Source organism: Bufo bufo, chromosome 1, assembly GCF_905171765.1.
Source record: "Bufo bufo chromosome 1, aBufBuf1.1, whole genome shotgun sequence".
NCBI lineage: Eukaryota > Metazoa > Chordata > Amphibia > Anura > Bufonidae > Bufo > Bufo bufo.
In genome coordinates, this window is record NC_053389.1 from 366,558,423 (window position 1) to 366,586,027 (window position 27,605).

Consider the following 27,605-nt stretch of genomic DNA (forward strand, 5'->3'; position numbering starts at 1 on the left):
TGTTTCGGGCCATGCCAGTGCACAGTGTCACACCAGTGCAACTCATATCTGGTGTCATAGTAGTTTACATAAAAAAAAACTATAATTTTGACTGTGAAATAATAGCAGTCAGTGTCCTTAACGTGTGTGTGTTTTTAGGCCCTGCCAGTGCTCAGTGTCACACCAGTGCAACTCATATCTGGTGTCACAGTAGTTTACATAAAAAAAAAATATTTAATTTTGACTGTGAAATAATAGCAGTCAGTTGCCTTAACGTGTGTGTGTGTTTCAGGCCCTGCCAGTGCACAGTGTCGCACCAGTGCAACTCATATCTGGTGTCATAGTAGTTTACATTAAAAAAAATATATACAATTTTAACTGTGAAATAATAGCAGTCAGTTGCCTTAACGTGTGTGTGTTTTTCAGGCCTTGCCAGTGGACAGTGTCACACCAGTGCAACTTATATCTGGTGTCATAGTAGTTTACATTAAACTAAGAACTACAATTTTGACTGTGAAATAATAGCAGTCAGTGTCCTTAACGTGTGTGTGTTTCAGGCCATGCCAGCGCACAGTGTCATACCAGTGCAACTCATATCTGGTGTCACAGTAGTTTACATAAAAAAATAATATACTATTTTGACTGTGACATAATAGCAGTCAGTTGCCTTAATGTGTGTGTGTTTCAGGCCCTGCCAGTGCACAGTGTCACACCAGTGCAACTCATATATGGTGTCATAGTAGTTTACATAAAAAAAAAACTATAATTTTGACTGTGAAATAATAGCAGTCAGTTGCCTTAACGTGTGTGTGTGTGTTTCAGGCCCTGCCAGTGCACAGTGTCACACCAGTGCAACTCATATCTGGTGTCATAGTAGTTTACATTAAAAAAAAACTATAATTTTGACTGTGAAATAATAGCAGTCAGTGTCCTTAACGTGTGTGTGTTTTTAGGCCCTGCCAGTGCTCAGTGTCACACCAGTGCAACTCATATCTGGTGTCACAGTACACTGCGTGCAGAATTATTAGGCAAATGAGTATTTTGACCACATCATCCTCTTTATGCATGTTGTCTTACTCCAAGCTGTATAGGCTCGAAAGCCTACTACCAATTAAGCATATTAGGTGATGTGCATCTCTGTAATGAGAAGGGGTGTGGTCTAATGACATCAACACCCTATATTAGGTGTGCATAATTATTAGGCAACTTCCTTTCCTTTGGCAAAATGGGTCAAAAGAAGGACTTGACAGGCTCAGAAAAGTAAAAAATAGTGAGATATCTTGCAGGGGGATGCAGCACTCTTAAAATTGCAAAGCTTCTGAAGCGTGATCATCGGACAATCAAGCGTTTCATTCAAAATAGTCAACAGGGTCGCAAGAAGCGTGTGGAAAAACCAAGGCGCAAAATAACTGCCCATGAACTGAGAAAAGTCAAGCGTGCAGCTGCCAAGATGCCACTTGCCACCAGTTTGGCCATATTTCAGAGCTGCAACATCACTGGAGTGCCCAAAAGCACAAGGTGTGCAATACTCAGAGACATGGCCAAGGTAAGAAAGGCTGAAAGACGACCACCACTGAACAAGACACACAAGCTGAAACGTCAAGACTGGGCCAAGAAATATCTCAAGACTGATTTTTCTAAGATTTTATGGACTGATGAAATGAGAGTGAGTCTTGATGGGCCAGATGGATGGGCCCGTGGCTGGATTGGTAAAGGGCAGAGAGCTCCAGTCCGCCAGCAAGGTGGAGGTGGAGTACTGGTTTGGGCTGGTATCATCAAAGATGAGCTTGTGGGGCCTTTTCGGGTTGAGGATGGAGTCAAGCTCAACTCCCAGTCCTACTGCCAGTTTCTGGAAGACACCTTCTTCAAGCAGTGGTACAGGAAGAAGTCTGCATCCTTCAAGAAAAACATGATTTTCATGCAGGACAATGCTCCATCACACGCGTCCAAGTACTCCACAGCGTGGCTGGCAAGAAAGGGTATAAAAGAAGAAAATCTAATGACATGGCCTCCTTGTTCACCTGATCTGAACCCCATTGAGAACCTGTGGTCCATCATCAAATGTGAGATTTACAAGGAGGGAAAACAGTACACCTCTCTGAACAGTGTCTGGGAGGCTGTGGTTGCTGCTGCACGCAATGTTGATGGTGAACAGATCAAAACACTGACAGAATCCATGGATGGCAGGCTTTTGAGTGTCCTTGCAAAGAAAGGTGGCTATATTGGTCACTGATTTGTTTTTGTTTTGTTTTTGAATGTCAGAAATGTATATTTGTGAATGTTGAAATGTTATATTGGTTTCACTGGTAAAAATAAATAATTGAAATGGGTATATATTTGTTTTTTGTTAAGTTGCCTAATAATTATGCACAGTAATAGTCACCTGCACACACAGATATCCCCCTAAAATAGCTAAAATTAAAAACAAACTAAAAACTACTTCCAAAAATATTCAGCTTTGATATTAATGAGTTTTTTGGGTTCATTGAGAACATGGTTGTTGTTCAATAATAAAATTAATCCTCAAAAATACAACTTGCCTAATAATTCTGCACTCCCTGTAGTTTACATTAAAAAAAAATATTTAATTTTGACTGTGAAATAATAGCAATCAGTTGCCTTAACGTGTGTGTGTGTTTCAGGCCCTGCCAGTGCACAGTGTCGCACCAGTGCAACTCATATCTGGTGTCATAGTAGTTTGCATAAAAAAAAACTACAATTTTGACTGTGAAATAATAGCAGTCAGTTGCCTTAACGTGGGTGTCTTTCAGGCCATTCCAGTGCACAGTGTCACACCAGTGCAACTCATATCTGGTGTCACAGTAGTTTACATAAAAAAAAATATATACAATTTTGACTGTGAAATAATAGCAGTCAGTTGCCTTAACTTGTGTGTGTTTTTCAGGCCTTGCCAGTGGACAGTGTCACACCAGTGCAACTTATATCTGGTGTCATAGTAGTTTACATTAAACTAAGAACTACAATTTTGACTGTGAAATAATAGCAGTCAGTTGCCTTAACGTGTGTGTGTGTGTGTTTCAGGCCCTGCCAGTGCACAGTGTCGCACCAGTGCAACTCATATCTGGTGTCACAGTAGTTTACATTAAAAAAAAGAACTACAATTTTGACTGTGAAATAATAGCAGTCAGTGTCCTTAACGTGTGTGTGTTTCAGGCCCTGCCAGTGCACAGTGTCACACCAGTGCAACTCATATCTGGTGTCACAGTAGTTTACATAAAAAAAAAATATTTAATTTTGACTGTGAAATAATAGCAATCAGTTGCCTTAACGCGAGTGTGTTTCGGGCCATGCCAGTGCACAGTGTCACACCAGTGTAACTCATATCTGGTGTCATAGTAGTTTACATAAAAAAAAACTATAATTTTGACTGTGAAATAATAGCAGTCAGTGTCCTTAACGTGTGTGTGTTTTTAGGCCCTGCCAGTGCTCAGTGTCACACCAGTGCAACTCATATCTGGTGTCACAGTAGTTTACATAAAAAAAAAATATTTAATTTTGACTGTGAAATAATAGCAGTCAGTTGCCTTAACGTGTGTGTGTGTTTCAGGCCCTGCCAGTGCACAGTGTCGCACCAGTGCAAATCATATCTGGTGTCATAGTAGTTTACATTAAAAAGAAGAACTACAATTTTGACTGTGAAATAATAGCAGTCAGTGTCCTTAACGTGTGTGTGTTTCAGGCCCTGCCAGTGCACAGTGTCACACCAGTGCAACTCATATCTGGTGTCACAGCAGTTTACATAAAAAAAAAAATATACAATTTTAACTGTGAAATAATAGCAGTCAGTTGCCTTAACGTGTGTGTGTTTTTCAGGCCTTGCCAGTGGACAGTGTCACACCAGTGCAACTTATATCTGGTGTCATAGTAGTTTACATTAAACTAAGAACTACAATTTTGACTGTGAAATAATAGCAGTCAGTGTCCTTAACGTGTGTGTGTTTCAGGCCATGCCAGCGCACAGTGTCACACCAGTGCAACTCATATCTGGTGTCACAGTAGTTTACATAAAAAAATAATATACTATTTTGACTGTGACATAATAGCAGTCAGTTGCCTTAATGTGTGTGTGTTTCAGGCCCTGCCAGTGCACAGTGTCACACCAGTGCAACTCATATATGGTGTCATAGTAGTTTACATAAAAAAAAACCTATAATTTTGACTGTGAAATAATAGCAGTCAGTTGCCTTAACGTGTGTGTGTGTGTTTCAGGCCCTGCCAGTGCACAGTGTCACACCAGTGCAACTCATATCTGGTGTCATAGTAGTTTACATTAAAAAAAAACTATAATTTTGACTGTGAAATAATAGCAGTCAGTGTCCTTAACGTGTGTGTGTTTTTAGGCCCTGCCAGTGCTCAGTGTCACACCAGTGCAACTCATATCTGGTGTCACAGTACACTGCGTGCAGAATTATTAGGCAAATGAGTATTTTGACCACATCATCCTCTTTATGCATGTTGTCTTACTCCAAGCTGTATAGGCTCGAAAGCCTACTACCAATTAAGCATATTAGGTGATGTGCATCTCTGTAATGAGAAGGGGTGTGGTCTAATGACATCAACACCCTATATTAGGTGTGCATAATTATTAGGCAACTTCCTTTCCTTTGGCAAAATGGGTCAAAAGAAGGACTTGACAGGCTCAGAAAAGTAAAAAATAGTGAGATATCTTCCAGGGGGATGCAGCACTCTTAAAATTGCAAAGCTTCTGAAGCGTGATCATCGGACAATCAAGCGTTTCATTCAAAATAGTCAACAGGGTCGCAAGAAGCGTGTGGAAAAACCAAGGCGCAAAATAACTGCCCATGAACTGAGAAAAGTCAAGCGTGCAGCTGCCAAGATGCCACTTGCCACCAGTTTGGCCATATTTCAGAGCTGCAACATCACTGGAGTGCCCAAAAGCACAAGGTGTGCAATACTCAGAGACATGGCCAAGGTAAGAAAGGCTGAAAGACGACCACCACTGAACAAGACACACAAGCTGAAACGTCAAGACTGGGCCAAGAAATATCTCAAGACTGATTTTTCTAAGGTTTTATGGACTGATGAAATGAGAGTGAGTCTTGATGGGCCAGATGGATGGGCCCGTGGCTGGATTGGTAAAGGGCAGAGAGCTCCAGTCCGCCAGCAAGGTGGAGGTGGAGTACTGGTTTGGGCTGGTATCATCAAAGATGAGCTTGTGGGGCCTTTTCGGGTTGAGGATGGAGTCAAGCTCAACTCCCAGTCCTACTGCCAGTTTCTGGAAGACACCTTCTTCAAGCAGTGGTACAGGAAGAAGTCTGCATCCTTCAAGAAAAACATGATTTTCATGCAGGACAATGCTCCATCACACGCGTCCAAGTACTCCACAGCGTGGCTGGCAAGAAAGGGTATAAAAGAAGAAAATCTAATGACATGGCCTCCTTGTTCACCTGATCTGAACCCCATTGAGAACCTGTGGTCCATCATCAAATGTGAGATTTACAAGGAGGGAAAACAGTACACCTCTCTGAACAGTGTCTGGGAGGCTGTGGTTGCTGCTGCACGCAATGTTGATGGTGAACAGATCAAAACACTGACAGAATCCATGGATGGCAGGCTTATGAGTATCCTTGCAAAGAAAGGTGGCTATATTGGTCACTGATTTGTTTTTGTTTTGTTTTTGAATGTCAGAAATGTATATTTGTGAATGTTGAAATGTTATATTGGTTTCACTGGTAAAAATAAATAATTGAAATGGGTATATATTTGTTTTTTGTTAAGTTGCCTAATAATTATGCACAGTAATAGTCACCTGCACACACAGATATCCCCCTAAAATAGCTAAAACTAAAAACAAACTAAAAACTACTTCCAAAAATATTCAGCTTTGATATTAATGAGTTTTTTGGGTTCATTGAGAACATGGTTGTTGTTCAATAATAAAATTAATCCTCAAAAATACAACTTGCCTAATAATTCTGCACTCCCTGTAGTTTACATAAAAAAAAAATTTTAATTTTGACTGTGAAATAATAGCAGTCAGTTGCCTTAACGTGTGTGTGTGTTTCAGGCCCTGCCAGTGCACAGTGTCGCACCAGTGCAACTCATATCTGGTGTCATAGTAGTTTACATTAAAAAAAAGAACTACAATTTTGACTGTGAAATAATAGCAGTCAGTGTCCTTAACGTGTGTGTGTTTCAGGCCCTGCCAGTGCACAGTGTCACACCAGTGCAACTCATATCTGGTGTCACAGTAGTTTACATTAAAAAAAAACAACTACATTTTTGACTATGAAATAATAGCAGTCAGTTGCCTTAACGTGTGTGTGTTTCAGGCCCTGACAGTGCACAGTGTCACACCAGTGCAACTTATATCTGGTGTCACAGCAGTTTACATAAAAAAAAAAATATACAATTTTAACTGTGAAATAATAGCAGTCAGTTGCCTTAACGCGTGTGTGTTTTTCAGGCCTTGCCAGTGGACATTGTCACACCAGTGCAACTTATATCTGGTGTCATAGTAGTTTACATTAAAAAAAAGAACTACAATTTTGACTGTGAAATAATAGCAGTCAGTGTCATTAACGTGTGTGTGTTTCAGGCCCTGCCAGCGCACAGTGTCACACCAGTGCAACTCATATCTGGTGTCACAGTAGTTTACATAAAAAAAAATATATACAATTTTGACTGTGAAATAATAGCAGTCAGTTGCCTTAATGTGTGTGTGTTTCAGGCCCTGCCAGTGCACAGTGTCACACCAGTGCAACTCATATCTGGTGTCATAGTAGTTTACATTTTTTTAAAAACTACAATTTTGACTGTGAAATAATAGCAGTCAGTTGCCTTAACGTGTGTGTGTGTGTGTTTCAGGCCCTGCCAGTGCACAGTGTCGCACCAGTGCAACTCATATCTGGTGTCACAGTAGTTTACATTAAAAAAAAGAACTACAATTTTGACTGTGAAATAATAGCAGTCAGTGTCCTTAACGTGTGTGTGTTTCAGGCCCTGCCAGTGCACAGTGTCACACCAGTGCAACTCATATCTGGTGTCACAGTAGTTTACATTAAAAAAAACAACTACATTTTTGACTATGAAATAATAGCAGTCAGTTGCCTTAACGTGTGTGTGTTTCAGGCCCTGACAGTGCACAGTGTCACACCAGTGCAACTCATATCTGGTGTCACAGTAGTTTACATTAAAAAAAAATATTTAATTTTGACTGTGAAATAATAGCAATCAGTTGCCTTAACGCGAGTGTGTTTCGGGCCATGCCAGTGCACAGTGTCACACCAGTGCAACTCATATCTGGTGTCATAGTAGTTTACATAAAAAAAAAAACTATAATTTTCACTGTGAAATAATAGCAGTCAGTGTCCTTAACGTGTGTGTGTTTTTAGGCCCTGCCAGTGCTCAGTGTCACACCAGTGCAACTCATATCTGGTGTCATAGTAGTTTACATTAAAAAAAAGAACTACAATTTTGACTGTGAAATAATAGCAGTCAGTTGCCTTAACGTGTGTGTGTTTCAGGCCCTGACAGTGCACAGTGTCACACCAGTGCAACTCATATCTGGTGTCACAGCAGTTTACATTAAAAAAAAAATATACAATTTTAACTGTGAAATAATAGCAGTCAGTTGCCTTAACGTGTGTGTGTTTTTCAGGCCTTGCCAGTGGACATTGTCACACCAGTGCAACTTATATCTGGTGTCATAGTAGTTTACATTAAACAAAGAACTACAATTTTGACTGTGAAATAATAGCAGTCAGTGTCATTAACGTGTGTGTGTTTCAGGCCCTGCCAGCGCACCGTGTCACACCAGTGCAACTCATATTTGGTGTCACAGTAGTTTACATAAAAAAAAATATATACAATTTTGACTGTGAAATAATAGCAGTCAGTTGCCTTAACGTGTGTGTGTGTGTGTGTTTCAGGCCCTGCCAGTGCACAGTGTCGCACCAGTGCAACTCATATCTGGTGTCACAGTAGTTTACAGTTAAAAAAACAACTACAATTTTGACTGTGAAATAATAGCAGTCAGTTGCCTAAGTGTGTGTGTGTTTCAGGCCCTGCCAGTGCACAGTGTCACACCAGTGCAACTCATATCTGGTGTCACAGTAGTTTACATTAAAAAAAAAAAACTACAATTTTGACTGGGAAATAATAGCAGTCAGTGTCCTTAACGTGTGTGTGTTTCAGGCCCTGCCAGTGCACAGTGTCACAACAGTGCAACTCATATCTGGTGTCACAGTAGTTTACAGTTAAAAAAACAACTACAATTATGACTGTGAAATAATAGCAGTCAGTTGCCTAAGTGTGTGTGTGTTTCAGGCCCTGCCAGTGCACAGTGTCACACCAGTGCAACTCATATCTGGTGTCACAGTAGTTTACATTAAAAAAAAATATATACAATTTTGACTGTGAAATAATAGCAGTCAGTTGCCTTAACGTGTGTGTGTGTGTGTTTCAGGCCCTGCCAGTGCACAGTGTCGCACCAGTGCAACTCATATCTGGTGTCACAGTAGTTTACATTAAAAAAAAGAACTACAATTTTGACTGTGAAATAATAGCAGTCAGTGTCCTTAACGTGTGTGTGTTTCAGGCCCTGCCAGTGCACAGTGTCACACCAGTGTAACTCATATCTGGTGTCACAGTAGTTTACATTAAAAAAAAATATTTAATTTTGACTGTGAAATAATAGCAATCAGTTGCCTTAACGCGAGTGTGTTTCGGGCCATGCCAGTGCACAGTGTCACACCAGTGCAACTCATATCTGGTGTCACAGTAGTTTACATTAAAAAAAACACTACAATTTTGACTGTGAAATAATAGCAGTCAGTTGCCTTAACGTGGGTGTCTTTCAGGCCATGCCAGTGCAGTGTCACACCAGTGTAACTCATATCTGGTGTCACAGTAGTTTACATTAAAAAAAATATACAATTTTGACTGTGAAATAAAAGCAGTCAGTTGCCTTAACGCGAGTGTGTTTCGGGCCCTGCCAGTGCACAGTGTCACACCAGTGCAACTCATATCTGGTGTCACAGTAGTTTACATTAAAAAAAAACTACAATTTTGACTGTGAAATAATAGCAGTCAGTTGCCTTAACGTGGGTGTCTTTCAGGCCATTCCAGTGCATAGTGTCACACCAGTGCAACTCATATCTGGTGTCACAGTAGTTTACATAAAAAAAATATATACAATTTTGACTGTAAAATAATAGCAGTCAGTTGCCCTAATGTGTGTGTGTTTCAGGCCCTGCCAGTGCATAGTGTCACACCAGTACAACTCATATCTGGTGTCATAGTAGTTTACATTTTTTTAAAAACTACAATTTTGACTGTGAAATAATAGCAGTCAGTTGCCTTAACGTGTGTGTGTGTTTCAGGCCCTGCCAGTGCACAGTGTCGCACCAGTGCAACTCATATCTGGTGTCATAGTAGTTTACATTAAAAAAAAAATATATACAATTTTGACTGTGAAATAATAGCAGTCAGTTGCCTTAACGTGTGTGTGTGTGTTTCAGGCCCTGCCAGTGCACAGTGTCACACCAGTGTAACTCATATCTGGTGTCACAGTAGTTTACATTAAAAAAAAATATTTAATTTTGACTGTGAAATAATAGCAGTCAGTTGCCTTAACGCGAGTGTGTTTCGGGCCCTGCCAGTGCACAGTGTCACACCAGTGCAACTCATATCTGGTGTCACAGTAGTTTACATTAAAAAAAAAACTACAATTATGACTGTGAAATAATAGCAGTCAGTTGCCTTAACGCGAGTGTGTTTCGGGCCCTGCCAGTGCACAGTGTCACACCAGTGCAACTCATATCTGGTGTCACAGTAGTTTACATAAAAATAAAAAATATTTTTTTTTTTTTTAAAAATTAGAATATTTTTATTTTTCCCTTTCATCATATAAAAATTCAAAAAAGAGACATGAAAATAGACAATAATACAAAAGGTCATAAGCAATGATATTTCCTGAGTATACACATACATTTGTTACTCACTTATCATTAAACATCAGGAATCTATCCCTATCCTATTTCTTTTCTCATGTCGTACCTATATAAATATAAGGCAAATTAAACAGTGTCACACCAGTGCAACTCATATCTGGTGTCATAGTAGTTTACATTAAAAAAAAAATACAATTTTGACTGTGAAATAATAGCAGTCAGTTGCCTTAACGTGTGTGTGTTTCAGGCCCTGCGGATCCGCAAAACACATACGGACGTCTGAATGGAGCCTTACAGGTGGGTGATCACCCCATATAGACTTCCTGATCACCCCCCTGTCATTGATCACCCCCCGGTAAGGCTCCATTCAGACGTCCGTATGTGTTTTGCGGATCCGCAAAACATGGACACCGCAGATCCGCAAAACACGGACACCGGCAATGTGCTTTCTGCATTTTGCGGATCCGCACATTGCCAGAACTATATAGAAATTGCCTTTTCTTGTCCGGAATTGCGGACAAGAATAGGACATGTTCTATAGGCTCTACAAAAAACGCAGTGTTCGCCCGATCAGGCCTGATCTTGTGTGTACACTTGGGTTCAGTCCGCCCCACCACAGTGACAGCAATTATTTTTTCTGATCATTGCAAAAACACCGTAAAATCGCTGCGGCGCTATAAAAAGATCACTTTTGAGGGGCATGGCGAGTTCATAGAAGATATTTTTTTAGTTAGCGGAAATTGATTTTATTTTATTTTTTTCTTGTTTTTTCTTACAAAGTCTCATATTCCACTAACTTGTTACAAAAAATAAAATCTCACATGAACTCACCATACTCCTCACGGAATCCAAATGCGTAAAATTTTTTAGACATTTATATTCCAGACTTCTTCTCACGCTTTAGGGCCCCTAAAATGCCAGGGCAGTATAAATACCCCACAAGTGATCCCATTTCGGAAAGAAGACACCCCAAGGTATTTTGTGATGGGCATAGTGAGTTCATGGAAGTTTTTATTTTTTGTCACAAGTTAGTGGAATATGAGACTTTGTCAGGAAAAAAAAAAAAAACATAATTTTCCGCTAACTTGTGCCAAAAATAAATAATTCTAGGAACTCGCCATGCCCCTCAAGGAATACCTTGGGGTGTCTTCTTTCCAAAATGGGGTCACTTGTGGGGTATTTATACTGCCCTGGCATTTTAGGGGCCCTAATGCGTGAGAAGTAGTTTGAAATCCAAATGTGTTAAAAATGCCCTGTGAAATCCTAAAGGTGCTCTTTAGAATTTGGGCCCCTTTGCCCACCTAGGCTTCAAAAAAGTGTCAGACATGTGGTATCGCCGTACTCAGGAGAAGTAGGGCTATGTGTTTTGGGGTGTCTTTTTACATATACCCATGCTGGGTGAGATAAATATCTGTCAAATGACAACTTTGTATAACAAAATGGGAAAAGTTGTCTTTTAGAGAGATATGACAGGTGCTCAGAAAGTCAGAGCTGCTTCAAAATGCGGAAATTTACATTTTTGTACCATAGTTTTTAAACGCTATAACTTTTACCCAAACCAATAAATATACACTTATTGCATTTTTTTTTTTTTATCAAAGACATGTAGAACAATAAATTTAGAGAAAAATTTATATAGAAATGTAGTTTTTTTAGAAAAATTTTACAACTGAAAGTGAAAAATGTTGTTTTTTTGCAAAAATATCAGTAAATTTCGATTAATAACAAAAAAAAAAAAAATGTCAGCAGCAATGAAATACCACCAAATGAAAGCACCAAATGAAAGCTCTATTAGTGAAAAGAAAAGGTGGTAAAATTCATTTGGGTGGTAAGTTGTATGACCGAGCAATAAACCGTGAAAGTAGTGTAGTGCAGAATTGTAAAAAGTGGTCTGGTCATTAAGGGGGTTTAAGCTAGGGGAGCTGAGGAGGTTAACATGTGTGTGTTTCAGGCCCTGTCAGTGCAGTGTCACACCAGTGCAACTCATATCTGGTGTCACAGTAGTTTACATTTTAAAAAAAACTACAATTTTGACTGTAATAGATTGAAAAGCAGTTAGTTTTCTGCAAGTGTGTGTGTCAGTCCTACAGCGTCTACTCTGCCAACTTCTGCCAGTGCACAGTGCTACTCATATCTGGTGTCACAGTAGATTGCACGCATAGTACAACTTAACTAATCTAAAAAAATGACAGGCAGAGGCAGGCCACCCCGCAGGGGCCGTCGTGGTTGTGGTGCTGTGATTCCCTTTGGCCCTAGAATAATGCCCAGTGTTCAGAGGCCACGTACCCTGAACTCGAAAAGTTCTTAGGACATAGTTGACTGGCTAACACAGGACACCCAATCTTCTACAGCTTCCGCTCGGAACCTTGACGCTCCATCCTCCTCCAGCTCAGCTTCGGGCACCTCTCAAGTTACCACTCGCCCGCCTGCCGCCACCACCAACACTAGCACCACAGCCGCTTCACTTGATCTGTCAGAGGAGTTATTTACACATCAGTTGGAAGAAACAAGTGATGCGCAACCATCATTGCCAGAGGATGTAGATAACAGGGATATGTCTCAGTCAGGCAGCATTACACACATGGACGTACGATGTGATGATGATGATGTTATACCCGCTGCTGCTTTCTTTGCTGAGTTGTCAGATACAAGTGAAGCGGTTGATGATGACGATGTGTCCGTGGATGTCACGTGGGTGCCCGCTCGAAGAGAAGAAGAACAGGGAGAAAGTTCTGATGGGGAGACAGAGAAGAGGAGGAGACGAGTTGGAAGCAGGGGGAGGTCATCGCAAGGAGCTAGTGGCACAGTCAGACAGCATGCATCGGCACCCGGGGTCAGCCAGACAGCACGCCAATCAACGCATGCTGTTGCCACCACCAGAATTCTGTCATTGCAGAGTTCAGCAGTGTGGCATTTTTTGTCGTGTCTGCCTCTGACACCAGCGATGCCATTTGCAACCTGTGCCAAAGAAAAACTGAGTCGTGGGAAGTCCAACACCCACCTAGGTACAACTGCTTTGCGAAGGCACATGATCTCAAATCACAAACGCCTATGGGATCAACACATGATGAGTACAAGCAGCACACAAACTCAAAGCCGCCATCCTCCTCCTGGTCCAGCATCTTCAGCCACGTCAACCACTGCTGTCCTCCTTGCCCCCTCTCAACTATCCGCCACTCCATCTCTCGCCTTGAGCAGTTCCTACTCATCTGCCCACAGTCAGGTGTCTGTCAAGGACATGTTTGAGCGTAAGAAGCCAATGTCACAAAGTCACCCCCTTGCCCGGCTTCTGACAGCTGGCTTGTCGGAACTCTTAGCCCGCCAGCTTTTACCATACAAGCTGGTGGAGTCTGAGGCCTTCCAAAAATTTGTAGCTATTGGGACACCGCAGTGGAAGGTACCCGGCTGAAATTTCTTTGCACAAAAGGCAATCCCCAACCTGTACTCGATTGTGCAAAAGGAAGTAATGGCATGTCTGGCACACAGTGTTGGGGCAAGGGTCCATCTGACCACTGATACCTGGTCTGCAAAGCACGGTCAGGGCAGGTATATCACCTACACTGCACATTGGGTAAACCTGCTGACGGCTGCCAAGCATGTAATGCATGGCTCTGCAGAGGAGTTAGTAACAGCGCCACGACTTGCAGGCAGGCCTTCTGTCACCTCCTTTACTCCTCCTACTCCATCCTCTTCGCTAACCTCCTCGGCTGAGTCCTCTTCTGCTGCTGCGTCTTGCTCCACATCAACGGCACCCCCCCAGGTCCCCAGGGGCTATTCCACATCACGGATACGACAGTGTCACGCCGTCTTGGGGTTGACTTGCCTGAAAGCAGAGAGTCACACCGGACCAGCACTCCTGTCCGCCCTGAACGCACAGGTGGACCAGTGGCTGACTCCGCACCAAATGGAGATCAGCAAAGTGGTGTGTGACAACGGAAGCAATTTGTTGGCGGCATTGAATTTGGGCAAGTTGACACATGTGCCGTGCATGGCACTTGTGTTGAATCTGATCGTACAACGCTTTGTGCATAAGTACCCAGGCTTACAGGACGTCCTCAAGCAGGCCAGTAAGGTGTGTGGCCATTTCAGGCGTTCCTACACGGCCATGGCGCACTTTTCAGATATCCAGTGGCGAAACAACATGCCAGTGAGGCGCTTCATTTGCGACAGCCCGATACGTTGGAATTCAACACTCCTAATGTTTGATCGCCTGATCCAACAAGATAAAGCTGTCAACGAGTATTTGTATGACCGGGGTGCTAGGACAGACTCTGCGGAGCTGGGAATTTTTTTGCCACGTTACTGGACGCTCATGCGCAATGCCTGTAGGCTCATGCGTCCTTTTGAGGAGGTGACAAACCTAGTCAGTCGCACCGAAGGCACCATCAGCGACATCATCCCATTTGTTTTCTTCCTGGTGTGTTCCCTGCGAAGAGTGCTGGATCAGGCTGTAGATGAGCGTGAAGAGGAAGAGTTGTGGTCACCATCACCACCAGAAACAGCCTTATCAGCATCGCTTGCTGGACCTGTGGCAACGCTGGAAGAGGAGTGTGAGGAAGAGGAGTCAGAGGAGGAATGTGGCTTTGAGGAGGAGGAGGAAGACCAACCACAGCAGGCATCCCAGGGTGCTCCTTGTCACCTATCTGGTACCCATGGTGTTGTACGTGGCTGGGGGGAAGAACAGACTTTCAGTGAGATCACTGAGGACGAGGAACAGGACATGAGTAGCTCGGCATCCAACCTTGTGCAAATGGGGTCTTTCATGCTGTCGTGCCTGTTGAGGGACCCTCGTAAAAAAAGGCTGAAGGAGAACGACCTGTACTGGGTGGCCACGCTACTAGACCCCCGAAATAAGCAAAGTGCCTGAAATGTTACCGAATTACCTCAAGTCAGAAAGGATGCAGCAGTTCCAAAATAAATTAAAAAGTATGCTTTACACAGCGTATAAGGGTGATGTCACAGCACAACGGGAATCTAACAGGGGAAGAGGTGAAAGTAATCCTCCTACCACGACCACGCCGGCAAATACAGGACGCTTTACAGACATGATGTTGATGGAGGACATGCAGAGCTTTTTAAGTCCTACACATCGCCACAGCCCTTCGGGGTCCAACCTCAGAAAACGACTCGACCGACAGGTAGCAGACTACCTCGCCTTAACTGCAGATATCGACACTCTGAGGAGCGTTGAACTCCTTGACTACTGGGTGTGCAGGCTTGACCTGTTGCCTGATCTATCCCAATTTGCGATAGAACTTCTGGCCTGCCCCGCTTCAAGTGTCCTGTCAGAAACGACCTTCAGTGCAGCAGGAGGTATTGTCACTGAGAAGAGAAATCGCCTAGGTCAAAAAAGTCTAGATTACCTCACCTTTATTAAGATGAATGAGGCATGGATCCCGAAGGGACTGACAGTGGGCGATACATTTGATTAATAAAGGCTTGGTGATGAGATGAGCTGCCTTGGGCTAAAAATGGTCCACATGCTGCTGTATTTTATCTCTGCATGCCGGATGACTTGCGTGACTTATCTGCCACCAACTAGGGTTCAAGCCAAAATGTTTTAGTACACTTTCTGCCTTGAAAACATCAACAATACCAAATTTTTCAGGCATGTGTACATGCCAAATTTTTCTGGCCTCTGGTGCTGCACTGTGGCTGCAAAAACAAAACAAAAAAAGGCACATACATGTGTCAATTCCCCTTTGTGATCATTACCTTGTTGTGGTGAAGGGGCTTGCGTATCACAATGAAGCGACCACCTCTATGGGTGTGTTGGCAATGGCAATGTTGGCACACCCCAGATGATAAGGTTGTTGCTTCATTGTGAACAGACCAAAAGCGATCGGTTGGATAATTTTGCATAGAAAAAAACATAAATTTTCTTTGTGATCATCTAAGGTGATCATTAAAGCCTACTAGGCCAACAATGGGCCCACACTGCAGAATCATTGTTTTCTGGGTCACTTAACTGTCACTGAGCTACCTCAGCACGACCATAGGCTTTGAAAAACTCCCATTGTCTGCAATCTCCCAAACGTGAGCACGAGCACAGTCATCACTACACCAAGATTGACGCATAGAGGAATAAAATTTATGTCATGAGTGTGTAAACTATTGACAACTCTTTGCGGTTGTCTAAAATCTATTCCATACACATCTGGTTGCACAGTACATTGCACGGCGCACGCGCAGTGCCCCAAATTGGAAGTAAGAGGACCGACCAATCATCTTTTTCCATCTCCCGGTTCCTAAAATCTATTCCATACACTGGCCCCTGATAGGGGACAAAACAGAGATTAAACTGTTAAGAACAGATTTTTTTTTAATTAAAAAAAAAAGAGGACAGTCTCTGCGGAGCTGGGTATTTTTTGGCCGCGTTACTGAACGCTCATGCACAATGGCTGTAGGCCCATGCGTCCTGGTCAGTCAAACCCAAGGCAACATCATCGACCTCATCCCATATGCGTTTTTTCTGGAGCGTGCCCTGCGAAGAGTGCTGGAACAAGCCGTAGATGAGCATGAAGAGGAAGAGTTGTGGTCACCATCACCACCAGAAGCAGCCTTGTCGTCGTCGATTGCTGGACCTGCGGCAACGCAGAGAGAGGAGTCTGAAGAAGAGGAGTCAGAGGAGGAAGGTGGCTTTGAGGAGGTGGAAGACCAACCATAGCAGGCATCCCAGGGGGCTTGTTGTCAGCTTTCGGGGACCCTTGGTGTTGTACGTGGCTGGGTGGAGGAAGAGACCTTTAATGACGTCAGTGAGGACAAGGAACGGGACAGGGCTAGCTTGGTATTCAACCTTGTGCAAATGGGTAGTTTGCGGTTTTGCAAATGGACTGTTTGCGGTTGTTTGCGGTGCGTTAAACAGGGAGTTTGGTCTGTCACTGTGAAGCGGGCGTAACCCTTACACTACCTGATCGATACAACATCATACCTGATGTTTTAAAGCCCGTTATTAGAAACAATTTAGGAATGTTAGGTGATTTATGCCCTTTATGGATTAAAACCCGACTCTGAGTCAACTATGTAATTTTCCATTGGAGTTTTGCCATGGATCCCCCTCCGGCATGCCACAGTCCAGGTGTTAGTCCCCTTGAAACAACTTTTCCATCACTATTGTGGCCAGAAAGAGTCCCTGTGGGTTTTAAAATTCGTCTGCCTATTGAAGTCTATGGCAGTTCGCCCGGTTGCAAACATTTGCGGAAATTCGCGTTCGCCGTTCGTGAACGGAAAATTTTATGTTCGCGACATCTCTACTTGTATATAGTGCTTCAACGTCCACACTTGCTATTAATGTTCTTTTTTCCACATGTAAATTTTGTAGTTTTGATAATAGATCTTTGGTGTCTTTTAGATACAACGTTAGACTAGGGACAAATGGGGATATCACTTGATTTGACATAACTGCTTATCCCTTCACAGAGGCTTTGATTGCCAGATACAATCGGTCTGCCTCGAATAGGATGACGCTTCTTGTGTACCTTAGGGATTGCGTAGAAAGTTGCTATCACCGGATTCGATTTAAACAGGACTTTATATTCTTTTTTAGTAATGAGGTCCTCTTTTTTTGCTTGCTGTAATATGCCTTTTAGCTCCTGAACAAACTTTGGTGTAGGATTATTCTGTAATTTTTTGTATGTATTTTTGTCTTGCAGAAGATCCATAACTATTCTTTTATAATCTATTTTATCCATCACTACTACATTGCCTCCCTTATCCGACAGTTTCATTTTCAAACTTTGGTTCTCTATCAATTCTTGCAGTGCCTTTTTCTCATTTATGGTAAGATTACAATTTACCTGGGATTTTTTAGTTTTTAGTTTTTGTAGATCTGCTGTGACTAGATCCACAAAGGTCTGAATGTTAACATATTTCGTAAATGGTGGGATTAACGTAGATTGGTGGGTCAATGTGGAGAATGCTCCTGTTGGTATTATCATTTCACTTAGATGTTCCTGATGTAACTCTTCTAAAATTTTTATGGCCTGCTCTTCTCTTCTTGATATTTCTTGTACATCTGTATCTTTGTTTTTAAATTCTTTATGTAATGGCTATTTTCTCGCAAAAAGGTTAATATCTTTGACCCATGAAAAACAGTCATAGTAAGGCGATGGTGTATAAGATAACCCTTTTTGTATCAACTTTTCACGTTCCAAATCTAAGGTCACGTTTGACTAATCTGTCAGTCAAATACAGTATATTCGCATCCCTGTCTACTCTATTTTTGCAGCTATGTCTTTGTTGGTATCTAGAGATGTCGCGAACATAAAAGTTTCCGTTCGCGGACGGCGAACGCGAATTTCCGCAAATGTTCGCGATGGGCGAACCGCCGTAGACTTCAAAAGGCAGGCGAATTTTTAAACCCACAGGGACTCTTTCTGGCCACATCAGTGATGGAAAAGTTGTTTCAAGGGGACTAACACCTGGACTGTAGCATGCCGGAGGGGGATCCATGGCAAAACTCCCATGGAAAATTATGTAGTTGACGCAGAGTCGGGTTTTAATCCATAAAGGGCATAAATCACCTAACATTCCTAAATTGTTTGGAATAACGTGCTTTAAAACATCAGGTATGATGTTGTATTGATCAGGTAGTGTAAGGGTTATGCCCGCTTCACTCTGACAGACCAAACTCCTCGTTTAACCCACCGCAAACAACCGCAAACAGTCCATTTGCACAACCGCAAACTCCCCATTTGCACAAGGTTGGATACCAAGCTAGCCATGTCCCGTTCCTTGTCCTCAATGACGTCATTTAAGGTCTCTTCCCCCATCCAGCCACGTACAACACCAAGGGTCCCCGAAAGGGGACAACAAGCCCCCTGGGACGCCTGCTGTGGTTGGTCTTCCACCTCCTCAAAGCCACCTTCCTCCTCTGACTCCTCTTCTTCAAACTCCTCTCTCTGCGTTGCCGCAGGTCCAGCAATCGACTACGACAAGGCTGCTTCTGGTGGTGATGGTGACCACAACTCTTCCTCTTTATGCTCATCTATGGCCTGATCCAGCACTCTTCGCAGGGCACGCTCCAGAAAAAACGCATATGGGATGAGGTCGATGATGTTGCCTTGGGTTTGACTGACCAGGTTTGTCACCTCCGCAAAAGGACGCATGAGCGTACAGCCATTGTGCATGAGCGTTCAGAGACGCGGCCAAAAAATACCCAGCTCCGCAGAGGCTGTCCTCTTTTATTTTAATTTAAAAAAAATCTATTCTTACAAGTTTAATCTCTGTTTTGTCCCCTAGCAGCAGCCGGTGTGGTGTATGGAATAGATTTTAGGAACGCCTTGCAATGTACTGTGCTACCCGATATGAGTGGTATGTTAAGTAGTACTATTCCTATCAGTTTAATCCCTGTTACGTCCCCTATCAGGGGACGTGTATGGAATAGATTTTAGGTAACCGGGAGATGGAAAAAGATGCTTGGTCGGTCCTCTTACTTCCAATTTGGGGCACTGCGTGTGCGCCGTGCAATGTACTGTGCCTCCCGATATGAGTGGTATGTTAAGTAGTACTATTCCTATCAGTTTAATCCCTGTTACGTCCCCTATCAGGGGACGTGTATCGAATAGAGTTTAGGCAACCGCAAAAAGTTGTCAATAGTTGACACACTCATGACATAAATTTTATTTCTCTATGCGTCAATCTTGGTGTAGTGATGACTGTGCTCGTGCGCACGTTTGGAAGATTGCAGGCGATGGGGGTTTTTCAAAGCCTATGGTCGTGCTGAGATAGTTTAGTGATAGTTAAGTGACCCAGAAAACAATGATTCTGCAGTGTGGGCCCATTGTTGGCCTAGTAGGCTTTAATGATCACCTTAGATGATCATAAAGAAAATTAATGTTTTTTCTATGCAAAATTATCCAGCCGATCGCTTTTGGTCTGTTCATAATGAAGCAACGACCTTATCATCTGGGTTGTGCCAACATTGCCATTGCCAACACACTCAGAGGTGATCGCTTCATTGTGAAACGCAAGCCCCTTCACCACAACAAGGTAACGATCACGAAGGGGAATTGACACATGTATGTGCCTTTTTTTTTTTTTTTTGATTTTGCAGCAACAGTGCAGCACCAGAGGCCAGAAAAATTAGGCAAGTACACATGCCTGAAAATTTGGGTATTGTTGCAGCCGCTGCTACAGTAGCAGCGGCCAGAAAAATTTATGTTTTCCAGGCAGAAAGTGCACTAAAACATTGCGGCTTGAACCCTAGTTGGTGGCTGATAAGTCACGCAAGTCATCCAGCATGCAGAGATTAAATACAGCAGCATGTGGACCATTTTTAGCCCAAGGCATCTCATCAGGCCTTTTTTAGTCAAATGCATCCCCCACTGTCAGTCCCTTTGGGATCCATGCCTCATTCATCTTAATAAAGGTGAGGTAATCTAGACTTTTTTTTACCTAGGCGACTTCTCTTCTCAGTGACAATACCTCCTGCTGCGCTGAAGGTCCTTTCTGACAGGACACTTGAAACGGGGCAGGTCAGAAGTTCTATCGCAAATTGGGATAGCTCAGGCCACAGGTCAAGCCTGCACACCCAGTAGTCAAGGGGTTCAGCGCTCCTCAGAGTGTCGATATCTGCAGTTAAAACGAGGTAGTCTGCTACCTGTTGGTCGAGTCGTTCTCTGAGGGTGGACCCCGAAGGGCTGTGGCGATGCGTAGGACTTAAAAAGCTCTGCATGTCCTCCATCAACAACACGTCTGTAAAGCGTCCTATCCTTGCCGGTGTGGTCGTGGTAGGAGGATGATTACTTTCACCTCTTCCCCTGTTAGATTTCTGTTGTGCTGTGACATCACCCTTATATGCTGTGTAAAGCGTACTTTTTAACTTGTTTTGGAACTGCTGCATCCTTTCCGACTTCCGGTAATTCGGTAGCATTTCAGGCACTTTCTGCTTATACCGGGGGTCTAGTAGCGTGGCCACCCAGTACAGGTCGTTCTCCTTCAGCCTTATTATACGAGGGTCCCTCAACAGGCATGACAGCATGAAAGACCCCATTTGCACAAGGTTGGATGCCGAGCTACTCATGTCCCGTTCCTCGTCCTCAGTGATCTCACTGAAGGTATGTTCTTCCCCCCAGCCACGTACAACACCACGGGTACCAGATAGGTGACAACGAGCACCCTGGGATGCCTGTTGTGGTTGGTCTTCCTCCTCCTCCTCAAAGCCACATTCCTCCTCTGAGTCCTCTTCCTCACACTCCTCTTCCAGCATTGCCGCAGGTCCAGCAAGCGATGCTGATAAGGCTGTTTCTGGTGGTGATGGTGACCACAACTCTTCCTCTTCACGCTCATCTACAGCCTGATCCAGCACTCTTCGCAGGGAACACACCAGGAAGAAAACAAATGGGATGATGTCGCTGATGGTGCCTTCGGTGCGACTGACTAGGTTTGTCACCTCCTCAAAAGGACGCATGAGCCTACAGGCATTGCGCATGAGCGTCCAGTAACATGGCAAAAAAATTCCCAGCTCCGCAGAGGCTGTCCTAGCACCCCGGTCATACAAATACTCGTTGACGGCTTTTTCTTGTTGGAGCAGGCGGTCAAACATTAGGAGTGTTGAATTCCAACGTGTCGGGCTGTCGCAAATCAAGCGCCTCACTGACATGTTGTTTCGCCGCTGGATATCTGAAAAGTGTGCCATGGCCGTGTAGGAACGCCTGAAATGGCCACACACCTTCCTGGCCTGCTTGAGGACGTCCTGTACGCGACACAAAGCGTTGTACGATCAGATTCAACACATGTGCCATGCACGGCACATGTGTCAACTTGCCCAAATTCAATGCCGCCAACAAATTGCTTCCGTTGTCACACACCACTTTGCCGATCTCCAGTTGGTGCGGAGTCAGCCACTGATCCACCTGTGCGTTCAGGGCGGACAGGAGTGCTGGTCCGGTGTGACTCTCTGCTTTCAGGCAAGTCAACCCCAAGACGGCGTGACACTGTCGTATCCGGGATGTGGAATAGCCCCTAGGGAACTGGGGGGGTGCCGTTGATGTGGAGCAATACGCAGCAGCAGAAGAGGACTCAGCCGAGGAGGTTATGGAAGAGGATGGAGTATGAGGAGTAGAGGAGTTGTGCAGCAGGCCTGCCTGCAAGTTGTGGCGGTGTCACCAACTCCTCTGCAGAGCCACGCATTCCATGCTTGGCAGCCATCAGCAGGTTTACCCAATGCGCAGTGTAGGTGATATAACTGCCCTGACCGTGCTTTGCCCCAACACTGTGTGCCAGACATGCCATTACTTTCTTTTTGTACAATCGAGTACAGGTTGGGGATTGCCTTTTGTGCAAAGAAATTTCGGCCAGGTCCGGGTACCTTCCACTGCGGTGTCCCAATAGCTACAAATTTTTGGAATGCCTCAGACTCCACCAGCTTGTATGGTAAAAGCTGGTGGGCTTAGAGTTCAGACAAGCCAGCTGTCTAGGTTTGTCACCTCCTCAAACGGACGCATGAGCCTACAGGCATTGCGCATGAGCGTCCAGTAACATGGCAAGGGGGTGACTTTGTGACATTGGCTTCTTACGCTCAAACATGTCCTTGACAGACACCTGACTGTGGGCAGATGAGCAGGAACTGCTCAAGGCGAGAGACGGAGTGGCGGATGGTTGAGAGGGGGCAAGGAGGACAGCAGTGGTTGACGTGGCTGAAAATGCTGGACCAGGAGGAGGATGGCGGCTTTGAGTTTGTTTCTGCTTGTACTCATGTGTTGATCCCATAGACGTTTGTGATGTGTGATCATGTGCCTTCGCAAAACAGTTGTACCTAGGTGGGTGTTTGACTTCCCACGACTCAGTTTCTTTTGGCACAGGTTGCAAATGGCATCACTGTTGTCAGAGGCAGACACACAAAAAAAAATACCACACTCCTGAGCTCTGCAATGATGGCATTCTGGTGGTGGCAACAGCATGCGTTGATTGGCGTGCTGTCTGGCTGACCCCGGGTGCCGATGCATGCTGTCTGACTGTGCCACTAGTTACTTGCGACGACCTCCCCCTGCTTTTAACTCGTCTCCCCCTTCTCTCTGCCTCCCCATCAGAACTTTCCACCTGTTCTTCTTCTCTTCGAGCGGGCACCCACGTGACATCCACGGACACATCGTCATCATCAACTGCTTCACTTGTATCTGACAACTCAGCAAAGGAAGCAGCAGCGGGTACATCATCATCATCATCACACCGTACGTCCATGTGTGTAATGCTGCCTGACTGAGACATATCCCTGTTATCTACATTCTCTGGCAATAATGGTTGCGCTTCACTAATTTCTTCCAACTGATGTGTAAATAACTCCTCTGACAGATCAAGTGAAGCGGCTGTGGTGCTAGTGTTGGTGGTGGCGGCAGGCGGGTGAGTGGTAACTTGAGAGGTGCCCGAAGCTGAGCTGGAGGAGGATGGTGCGTCAAGGTTCCGAGCGGAAGCTGTAGAAGATTGGGTGTTAGCCAGTCAACTATGTCCTCAGAACTTTTCAAGTTCAGGGTACGTGGCCTCTGACTCTGAACACTGGGCATTATTCTAGGGCCAAAGGGAATCACAGCACCAAAGACCACGACGGCCCCTACAGGGTGGCCTGCCTCTGCCTGTCATTTTTTTTTAGATTAGTTAAGTTGTACTATGCGTGCAAGCTACTGTGACACCAGATATGAGTTGCGCTGAAGTGACACTATGCACTGGCAGCTGGGCCTTAAACACACAAACACGTGTGTGCAACTGACTGCTATTTATTCACAGTCAAAATTGTTGTTTTTCTTTAAATGTAATTGAATGTGACACCAGATATGAGTTGCGCTGGTGACACTATGCCCTTGCAGGGCATGAAACACACGCGCGTGTCGGCAACTGACTGCTATTATATTACAGTCCAAAAAGTTTTTTTGTTTTTTTTTAAATGCAAGCTACTGTGACACCAGATATCAGTGGTGGCACTGGGCAAGTGGGCACAGTATGTGCTGTGAGCCTGACACACACGCTGGCAGGTAGGCAACTGCAATTAGATTACACAGGGGAAAAAAGCAGAATGATGTTCTAGCCCTAAAAAGGGCTTTTTGGGGTGCTGTCCTTACAGCAGAGATCAGATAAGTCTTTCAGGACTGTAGTGGACACTGAATACGCTAGCCTAGCTATCAATTTCCCTATTAAATCAGCAGCAGCTACACTGTCCCTCCTCTCACTAAGAATGCAGCTTCCGAATGAATCTAAAATGGATGCTGTCCAGGAGGTGGGAGGGTCTGGGAGGGAGGGTCTGCTGCTAATTGGCTGGAATGTGTCTGCTGACTGTGAGGTACAGGGTCAAAGTTTAAACAATGATAACGAATAGGGGGCGGACCAAACATCGCATATGTTGGCCCTCATCGGCGAATGCGAACAAGTTATGTTCGCCGGAAACTATTCGCCGGCGAAAAGTTCGGGACTAGGGATGAGCGAACCCGAACTGTATAGTTCGGGTTCGTACCGAATTTTCTGGTGTCCGTGACACGGACCCGAACCCGAACATTTTCGTAAAAGTCCGGGTTCGGGTTCGGTGTTCGGCGCTTTCTTGGCGCTTTTTGAAAGGCTGCAAAGCAGCCAATCAACAAGCGTCATACTAATTGTCCCAAGAGGCCATCACAGCCATGCCTAATATTGGCATGGCTGTGATTGGCCAGTGCAGCATGTGACCCAGCCTCTATTTAAGCTGGAGTCACGTAGCGCCGCACGTCAGTCTGCTAATATCAGTTTAGGGAGAGGATGCTGCTGCTGTTGGGGAGAGATTAGGCAGGGATTTACTAAGCAAAAACACTTAATTCAGTGATCGATCTACAGCTGTGGATCATTGAACTGCTGCTATTTAATTGCTCACTGTTTTTAGGCTGCCCAGAGCGTTTTTATGTCACTTTTTTCTTGGGTGATCGGCGGCCATTTTGTGGTGCGCCAGCACAAGCTGCCACCAAGTCCATTTAACCATCAATAGTGTGGTTATTTTTTTGCTATATCCTACATCAGGAGCTTGGCTGTGCTTGATATTTTATTGAGGGGTAAAATACAATTGGCCAAAATAGCAGTACCCTAAATCTGGTGTTTCAGCTGTGGCTAGCCAATTGTAATACTGTCTGCTGTCTGCTGTCTGCCGAAGCACAGTTTTTGTTCTGGGTTGAATACAATTCCCAACTTAGCAATCCCCTAAATATTTGTTTTTCTGCTGTATCAGGCCAAGTTTAAATTGATCCATAAAAGGGTATATTAGATTGAAGGTGCGGATAGTGTCATCCTCAATAACTTCACACGCTACCGTGCATTTCCAAGTTTAAATAATTCTGTCCGTAAACGTATACCTGTCACCCAGCGCCTAAATAATAGGTCTAAAATTTATATTCAGCGCAATCTGTGTTTATTGCTGAGGCTGGTCAATTTATTTAGTGTCCGCCAAAGCACAGTTTTTGTTCTGGGTTGAATACAATTCCCAATTTAGCAATCCCCTAAATATATTTTTTCTGCTGTATCAGGCCAAGTTTAAATTGATCCTTAAAAGGGTATATTAGATTGAAGGTGCGGATAGTGTCATCCTCAATAACTTCACACGATACCGTGCATTTCCAAGTTTAAATAATTGTGTCCGTAAACGTATACCTGTCACCCAGCGCCTAAATAATAGGCCTAAAATTTATATTCAGCTCAATCTGTGTTTATTGCTGAGGCTGGTCAATTTATTTAGTGTCCGCCAAAGCACAGTTTTTGTTCTGGGTTGAATACAATTCCCAACTTAGCAATTCCCTAAATCAGTGGTTTCTGCTGTATCAGGCCTACTTTAAATCTATCCATAAAAGGGTATATTAGATTGAAGGTGCAGATAGGGTCATTGTCAATAACTTCACACACACGCTACCGTGCATTTCCAAGTCTAATTGTGTCCGTAAACGTATACCTGTCACCCAGCGCTAAATAATAGGCCTCAAATTTATATTCAGCTAAATCTGTTAATAATGCTGTGGCTGGTCAATCTATTTAGTGTCTGCCAAAGCACAGTTTTTGTATTGGGTTGAAATACAATTCCCAACTAAGAACAGAAACACAAATTTAGGGAATTACTATCAGGCCAAGTTTAAATCGATCCATAAAAGGGTATATTAGATTTAAGGTGCGGAAAGTGTCATCCTCATTAACTTCTCACGCTACCGTGCATTTCCAAGTTTAAATAATTCTGTCCGTAAACGTATACTTGTCACCCAGCTCCTAAATAATAGGCCTCAAATTTATATTCAGCTAAATCTATGTTTATTGCTGAGGCTGGTCAATTTATTTAGTGTCCGCCAAAGCACAGTTTTTGTTCTGGGTTGAATACAATTCCCAACTTAGCAATCCCCTAAATATATTTTTTCTGCTGTATCAGGCCAAGTTTAAATTGATCCATAAAAGGGTATATTAGATTGAAGGTGTGGATAGTGTCATCCTCAATAACTTCACACGCTACCATGCATTTCCAAGTTTAAATAATTGTGTCCGTAAACGTATACCTGTCACCCAGCGCCTAAATAATAGGCCTCAAATTTATATTCAGCTAAATCTGTCGTTACTGTTGTGCCTGTATTAGTGTAATACGGTACCTAAATAGATAGCCAGATAGTGTTAGGTGCCTGTAAAAAAAGGCCTGAATTTGAATTCAATACATTGGGCCAAATATTTTTTTTCTTATTGTGGTGAACGGTAACAATGAGGAAAACATCTAGTAAGGGACGCGGACATGGTCGTGGTGGTGTTAGTGGACCCTCTGGTGCTGGGAGAGGACGTGGCCGTTCTGCCACAGCCACACGTCCTAGTGAACCAACTACCTCAGTTCCCAGTAGCCAGCAGAATTTACAGCGATATTTCGTGGGGCCCAATGCCGTTCTAAGGATGGTAAGGCCTGAGCAGGTACAGGCATTAGTCAATTGGGTGGCCGACAGTGGATCCAGCACGTTCACAATATCTCCCACCCAGTCTTCTGCAGAAAGCGCACAGATGGCGCATGAAAACCAAGCCCATCAGTCTGTCACATCAACCCCATGCATATCAGGGAAACTGTCTGAGCCTCAAGTTTGCAGCAGTCTCTTATTCTGTTTGAAGACTCTGCTGGCAGGGTTTCCCAAGGGCATCCACCTAGCCCTTCCCAAGGGGTGGAAGAGATAGAATGCACTAACGCACAACCACTTATGTTTCCTAATGATGAGGACATGGGAATACCACCTCAGCACGTCTCTGATGATGACGAAACACAGGTGCCAACTGCTGCGTCTTTCTGCAGTGTGCAGACTGAACAGGGGGTCAGGGAGGAAGACTGGGTGGAAGACTATGCAGGGGATGATGAGGTCCTAGACCCCACATGGAATGAAGGTCGTGCCACTGACTTTCAGAATTCGGAGGAAGAGGCAGTGGTGAGACCGAGCCAACAGCGTAGCAAAAGAGGGAGCAGTGGGCAAAAGCAGAACACCCGCCGCCAAGAGAGTCCTTAGCACAACCTGCATGACCAGGCACCTGCATGCAAAGCATGAACTGCAGTGGAGTAAACACCTTAAAAACAAGGAACTCACTCAGGCTCCCCCTGCTACCTCTTCTGCTGCTGCCGCCTCAGCCTCTTCCTCCGCCTCTGGAGGAACGTTGGCACCTGCCGCCCAGCAAACAGAGGATGTACCACCAACACCACCACCACCTCCTTCACCAAGCATCTCAACCATGTCACACGGCAGC